The 7,723-nt window shown below is 39.0% G+C and overlaps 1 protein-coding gene across 1 annotated transcript in view; it reads right to left on the reverse strand.

Moving 5' to 3' along the window:
* The window catches only part of ptk2aa (protein tyrosine kinase 2aa), a 61,034-nt gene extending 55,079 nt beyond the window's left edge, over positions 1 to 5,955 (reverse strand). The window contains exon 1 of the mRNA XM_054606192.1: positions 5,796 to 5,955. The gene's annotated coding sequence lies outside the window, so the exon portion shown is untranslated. The remainder of the gene's footprint in view (positions 1 to 5,795) is intronic.
* Positions 5,956 to 7,723: the final 1,768 nt, after the last annotated feature.

Below are 7,723 nucleotides of genomic sequence, written 5' to 3' on the forward strand. Positions count from 1 at the left end.
GGTGGTGGAGGCTCAATATTTAGTGCAGACATAAGATAAGATAAAATAAGATAATCCTTTATTAGTCCCGCAGCAGGGAAATTTGCAGGCTTGAGAGTGGTATCAATCACCTCATACACCTCTTATCTTCTAGTTCCCAAAATGTTGAACTATTCCTTTAACTACAGTTTCACTAATTTCCCAACTTCCTTCCGTGTATTTTTTTTATTTATTGTACAAAGGGCATTTGGTGTCTGAAACATATCCTGAGACATCCTAACTGGCGGACAGCTGAACAAATAGACAGTCACAGTAGGGTGCAAAAGAAACCTACCACCGAGGCTACCGATGAATGTAAGAGAAGATTGATTCATTTTTGTGAACACAGGTATGATGATAATGTTTAAAGTGTTTAAAAATCTAGAGTTATAGAACATCTTGGGACAATTTCCATTTGCCTCATCTCTCCATTTTTGTTTTTCCTCTCTCTTTTCTACTCCAAGTTTTCTTCTCCTCCCACCTCTTTTTTCTCAGTGTCTCTATGACAAAGCCCAACAATTACTTCTTTCTCTGTCTCCCTCTGACTCACTGCAATGTAATTACACTGACTGTCCGCTCAAACATGACACACACGCACACACACACACACACAATACACACACGCGCACACACAAACAAAGAGGGTGAGGGGCAACTTATTTACAATATCTGTGGTTGTAATTGTTCTTCTCCAGTCTACAGCTCAGTCACTGCTTCACTTTGAGAAAACTGAGGGCGAACAAGAGAGCGGCCATTAGTTTGTTGAGTCAAGAAGTCAGTCTGCGTGCACGCACACGCACACACACACACACACACACACACACACACGCACACACACGCACACACTAGAGGGAATCGCTGTGCTCCAGTTCCATTCATCACTAGTTGACATGCTGCGCCACTGACCTGCATGACCGAAGGTAGCCTGCTCTAAGTGTGTGTGTGGGTGTCCTTGTGTGTGCATGCCCCAAGCAGGGACAAGTCATTAACTACGATGTCATTTCCTGCCATTGTAGCAAATTTCAGTGCACACAGTAAGAATGCTTTGCAGTGGTCCATCCATGTACACTGATCCACTAACACAACTGTATTTGGACAAGATCTGAAAACCTGTTAATATACTGTATTCCACAAAAACCCATGCATGTTTTAACAGCAACTGCAGTAGAGACGACATACTATGTAGTACATAGCCACCTGCTTGGACAGACTGGCATACAATTGCAATGAATCCAACTACTCATACTACTCATACACTCATCTTGTCTCATACACAATCATTCAGTTACTGTTTTGGGGATCCAAACTCTACAGAGGTATAACAAAGTTTCATATTATAAAAATAATTAGGGATGTATCTGGTTTGTTGGGACCAATATAAATCCCATTCGCATGAAGTATTCTGCAGAAATGTCAATTTCCAAAATTGCTGGCCTTGTTCCTTATCAAATTCCTTATCAAATGTTTGGAAAATGCCTCTCTGGAGAGTTTGACAGCTGCCATAGACTCCCAAAAAGGTATGTCCTATGTCATTACTACTTAATACTACTACATTATGTTACTTACAATGCTGTCAAGTTTTTTTAAGAGCACAATGGGGAGTTTTTGACCACTGGCCAAGAAAAAACAATGGATCAGAAATGAATTGGGCCTCATATAGCCAATCATTCCATCAAAAAATGCCTTAAATCAGCCCCAATTCAAATCATTGGGATCAATGATACACACAATGACACACAAAACTACACATGGTAAGTGTCCACCATCCAGTATTAATGTCTTATTGCAAAATGTTAACTTAATTAACTCAAATGCAACCGCACGAATGCACACCCCTTTTACTAAACCAAGCTATGAGCGCAGACATACTTTTCAACTGACAAAACCAAGACAGCGTTCACTGATGTTATCTTGTGTGAGCACAGTCATTATCACAGCACAGCGACACACAAACATGAACACAGTCACAGGTACACACAAACATACCAACACACACATAAACACCCAGAGACGTCTGAACAGTGTTACTGCTGCCGGGAGGAAGAAGGCGTTTTCCTTTCAGCTCCTGAGGGACGCAGCATGCTTAAGGATGTACAGTAAGTGCTCTGTGAGTGTGTGTGTGTGTGTGTGTGTGTGTGTGTGTGTGTGCGTGTATGTGTGTCTGGTGGGTGTGGGGGCTGCTTCCTGCATGCAACCAATCCAGAAGCTAAGGGAATGGACCTTCATTCAGCCTCCTGTCTTCAGCCTCCTGTCTCACACACACAAACACACACACACACACACACACACACACACACACACACACACACACACACACACACACACACACACACACACACACACACACACACACACACACACACACACACACACACACACACACACACCTTTTCCTTTACAGCTGAAACCACATGCGGGAGGATGCAGGGGAATAAGTTCCACTAAGATACAGTGGAAGCTAAATTTATAAGACAATCACAGCCAGCATTTGCATGAACACACACAAACATACACACACAAACATACACACACACACACACACACATACAATCGTAGTCACACTAACAAATTAAGTTACTGGTGCGAAACAAAGAACACCATTCGCTCGATTCAACTGTCCATTCATTCATTTTTTTTTTTCCCCTTCCTTAATAGAATTCATAATTATGCGCAAGATGTGAGTAAACAGTTCCCACCTCCACAGAGCTGCAAGTATTTACACAGTAGGTATGAAGTAGCCAAATGTCAGGTAGAATAAATATGCCAGTGTTTGCTAGTAAAACAGCAAACAACTTATTTAAAAAAATATATATTCAAACTGAAAACTCAAGTAGAGGGTTGTTCTTTTCCCCTCAGGACAGATGATTTAATTTGGTATCATGAATTCCTCATGACACACATATTAAGGATACACATAATCGTATTCAGGACCTACATGCCTCCACACACACAGCATGTGTCTGCAGTGATTGCTAATATCTGTAGTTTGAGTCATTATAAGTCACACCACATACTGCAATCTACAGATATTAGACTGTTGGCTCTGTTAGTGTTACCCTCTTGTCTTTATTACAGTTTTTTCTGTCTTTCTCTGCCCATCCGACTTGGATAGAACAAACTTGAGTAGAATATATAGTAGATGACTGCAAGGAATAGAAAAGTAACTTGGTACCAAAGCAGAGCTTTGTATGAAAGAAAAAAAGAAAAAAAGACTACAAACAGTAGAGTTCTCTGCAATGTAATGGACCGCTCCAGTAAGATCTCTGAGTGTAGTCAAGTGTTTCTATAAATACAGGCCTCTTGCACTGCTCTGCAATTTACACATGGAAACACAAGTGCGCACACACACCATGCCTGTATTAGCCTGCTGTAGACCTGCCAAAGGAAGAGTCGTGTCAGAAAGTTGTAGGTATTTACTCTCTGTGAAGTGCATTGAGTTCTTCCTACCAACTTACTGACATCTATCACATAAGCCTAATTAACGATATGAAATAAGAAAACACTAAATCTATTCAAAGGAATTTCCCAGAAATGATGAATGTCACAAATTGAAGCAAAACAACATGATTTTGTGCCTGTTTCTCACACTAATGACATGTTTCCACTCCAGATAAAAGATTACACTGCTTTCATTTTAGTCCTTTGATGCCAAATGAGTAGACTGGGGTTGTAGTTCACCGCATCGGTTCAAACAAACATGGACGGGATGAATTTCAATGCAAACAAATCCCCCCAAAAAAAAGTCGTATCAATTCGAACACACTTAAAGCCTGTTTGCTATTGTTTGTATAAATTGGCAAAAAAGTTATCAGTAAGTTGTCACTGTCTAAACAAATTCACCATCAAAGATCACTGAAAGAAGCAGTTCTGTATGCGGTGTGGCACTTGAATGCAGTGGAACTAAATAAAGTGGATAAGCTCATTAGCAGTGTGAGCCTTGTTGGCTCATTAGGAAATACCATCTCAGACCTGTAGAAAGCTCTGTGAATGTAATTCACAATCAATTACATTAAGATTAATAGTTGTGAGAGAAGATTTAGCTTTGCATCTGGCAGCGTTCAGTTCTTTGTATTTTGAACAAGCATTTAAGACAAACCATGAAAACTCTGGCTTGTAGTGTAGGAACTAGTTTCTGCAGGACGTCATCCTGGGACAGATTTTTTTTTTTTTTAAATTGCTATTCAGAAGAAATGATTTTCCAAGAGTTTATTGTCACACCATTGTAACCACCTCATTTGGCTTGCTTCAGTAAACAGCGGACTCAATCAAACAGTGAACACAACAACTGCGATGCACAGGTGCACCCATAAACCAAACCATGACCTCAAAGAAACTTTGCTTTCCCGACACTAACAGACATGGATCGCATCAGAAAACAAAATACTGCTTTAGGTTAAGCTTGTCCTCAGAATTGCAAAGTAGAGAATGCAAAACAGCACTCCTATTAGTATACTGTAGGTCTGAAGCCTCAGTGGCCTCAGGATACTGCAATTCATTAGCATTTGCTTGCATCTTGAATATGAAGTAGAGGCAAATCAGGCTCCAGCAATCTTTCACAGTTGGGAAAAGGCAGAACTCAGAGCGGCATGTTTCTGAGATGTTTAACTTGGACTTGGATATTAAACTTTCAAGTATCTTAAATCCCTTTAACCATTGTGTTATGTCGGAGATTTGATATATATATCTTTGTGGAATTTTAAGGTTCTCCAGATTATAATGAACAACACCAACAATCTGGGGTTATTTGTGTTAGCATTGGCCCAAATAAGTGTTGTCCATGGATTTGATAAGTCGATTCTTTATGAACTCTACGAAATGTGAAACATGCCATCAAAAAAGGTCCTGGGAACCCTAGTTGATTTCTTCAAATATCTTGTTTTCTCCGAGCAACAGCCCACAAACAAAATATATTCTACTTAAGATAATTATAACATAATATATACACAACATAAAGCTGGAAAAAGCAGCAAATCATCACATTTGAGAAGCCAGAATCAGTAAATATTTGGCATTTCACTTGACCACCTGGAAAAAATTATCAAATCTATTGCAGATGTATACTTACTAATCAGTAATTTGAGTTATTCTGTGCAAAATTACATTTGTGGATGAATTGCTCAAACGTCACATAACTGATTTGCACTTGATAAGCCAAATAATAACAGCAAAATGAGGGAGCCTTGCTGGGACACCTTATTTACACAGTTATGCAGCCTTAAATAACTGGGCCAATTGGTTAGGTTTATGGAAGTATCTAGAAGCAAAATGAAACATAACCCTTCCATTAAGGTTGAATGGAAGAGTTCAGCTTCTTAGTGGGGGGAGCACATCAAGGTAACCAAAACAGCCTTGAACCCTTGACACTGGGAAGGGACGGGGAAAAAAAAAAAAAAAAAAAAAAAAAAAAAAGCACATGAAACAGATGTTTAATTATGGAGATAAATGTAGGTTGAATATTTGCCACACATTAAAGTCAGCGTCAGTGTTTCTCCACATTCATTTCTTGTGAGTTTTGGTGGCAGTCGGTCACTCTTCCTTTCCACTGCTTCCAAGTTACTAAAAAAGGAAACTCCGTCCTGGTTACTTTTGCTGTAACGCTACACTAATGAATCAGGTATTTCCAAAGTATAACCAAGTGAGAAAAGGTTCAAAAACTGGGGGGGGAAAGGAAACAGATAAGTTAACGTCAACGCCAGCCAGCACGAAGGTTGGAACAAACCGCATCCCATACTTTCTCTTTGCTGTTGAAATAATCCCCAAAACACAAGATCACTCACGTTGACTTGTTCCAGTGGACGTCCGAGAGGTTTGGGAAGACTTTACCGGCGGGAGAAGCTGTGGTGAGTCGGCCAATAGTCCGTTGTTTTAGTTGTGGAGCTTGGGTTAGTTGTAGTTACTGTTTTTTTTTTCCGCTCATGCCTATCTCCCCCTTCTCCCTTCTCCCGTCGCCTGTTCCTGCTTCCCCTCTCCACATCCAGCATTCCAATATGGCCGCTGCTGGGAGCGACACACACACACACACACACACACACACACACACACACACACACACACACACACACACACACACACACACACACACACACACACACACACACACACACACACACACACACACACACACACACACACACACACACACACACACACACACACACAGAGAAAACTACTCCCTCAGAGGAAAGCCCTGCCTCAGGCACAGCACACACCAGCCCATGAATGAATGAATGAATGTGTAGATAGGGCCTACTTTACATGTTTAAAACTGTAGTAAAACTGTAGTAAGAACAGGAAAATGTACCTCAAGAAATACAAATACAAAGGCATACATTCAAACTTTCACCAAAGTAAAATAAAAGTATAACTATCAATATATCCTTACAGTACCAAAAACAGTATAGAGAATAGCCCATTTCAGAATAAAGTACAGGCCAATTAAATAATTCGATTTTTTTATTATTGATGCACTAATGAGAACATCACTTTATAGCTGCAGCTCTGTTCACATGTTCTAAGACGACATCTCGTGGTCACTACGTATTACTGCAGTATAGGTTATAACCATACAGACCTCTGCACACATCAGACTGGTTCCATAACTCTTTATTGGGATTTTTGTATGAAGGAGAAATCCGGTTACCAAGATGCATCATAGCATCTTTTCCTAATATCTTTTTTTTTTTATTTTTTAAGAAAAAGTGGCGTTATTGAGACATAAAGTAAAGCTTTCAGTTTGCTGAGCTGCGGTCCTTATCACTTTTTACTGTGATTGGCACATCTGTTTAATAGCTATGAGACCAGAGATGTGAGTGGATGAGACAAGGGGCTTCAGATGTCTCTCACTTAGATGATATGAAAACTGTGCCACTGATTTTTTTTTTTATGTTATTGTATTCATGGAGAATCTCAAAATAAAATTCCTCCATGAAATTAACCTCCATTGTTTCTGTTTTTATTCAATATAATTTACAGTGAGAATGAAAGATTTGTCTTTTTTAAAGACAGAAAAAAGTATTTGTGTAACTTTTTCTTGATGCATCCATTTAAGTTAATTTCTGATTTTGAAGTAATCCAAAAGTATGGATTACATTACCAATTGTAAAAATGGTCATGCAATTTGTATTCAGTAACTGACTACTTTTAAAAGTAATCTAACTCAACCCTGGCAATTGGTCAGTTGTAAGGATTTACTTATTAATTAAAAGTCATATTGATGACCAAAAAAATACATCCACAGGTCTTTTAGAAATGTGCTGAATGAAAGTATCGTTTTCCCTTAAAAAAAGATTATTATGAATTATTGCCTCTGCCATGCCTGGCCTCTCTCACACTGGTGTCTGACAGCGCTACGTCCTGACAATAATAAGAAACATAATAGACAGATCTGACTAACAAGCCCTCCTGAATACAAATTTATACAATTTCATCAATTGTATGATAATTGGTTAGTTATTGATAACAAATATGCTCTAATACTATCAAATCCATGTAGAATACTACTAAATACGTAACCTGTATAATGTTTGTTTCTGGGACAGTGATGTGTATATTGCGGGTGGTCATGTGTATCAATCTCAAAATCAATTGCACTTTAGAGTTGCATATTTCTGCTTCAGATAGATGTTTCTTTAAAAAAAACAAAAAAACATTCTGAAGCAGTATGACTCAACGTGACCACCGTGTTCATATGTGGTAAAAGCTAAAA

The sequence above is a fragment of the Anoplopoma fimbria genome, chromosome 10, assembly GCF_027596085.1.
Source record: "Anoplopoma fimbria isolate UVic2021 breed Golden Eagle Sablefish chromosome 10, Afim_UVic_2022, whole genome shotgun sequence".
NCBI lineage: Eukaryota > Metazoa > Chordata > Actinopteri > Perciformes > Anoplopomatidae > Anoplopoma > Anoplopoma fimbria.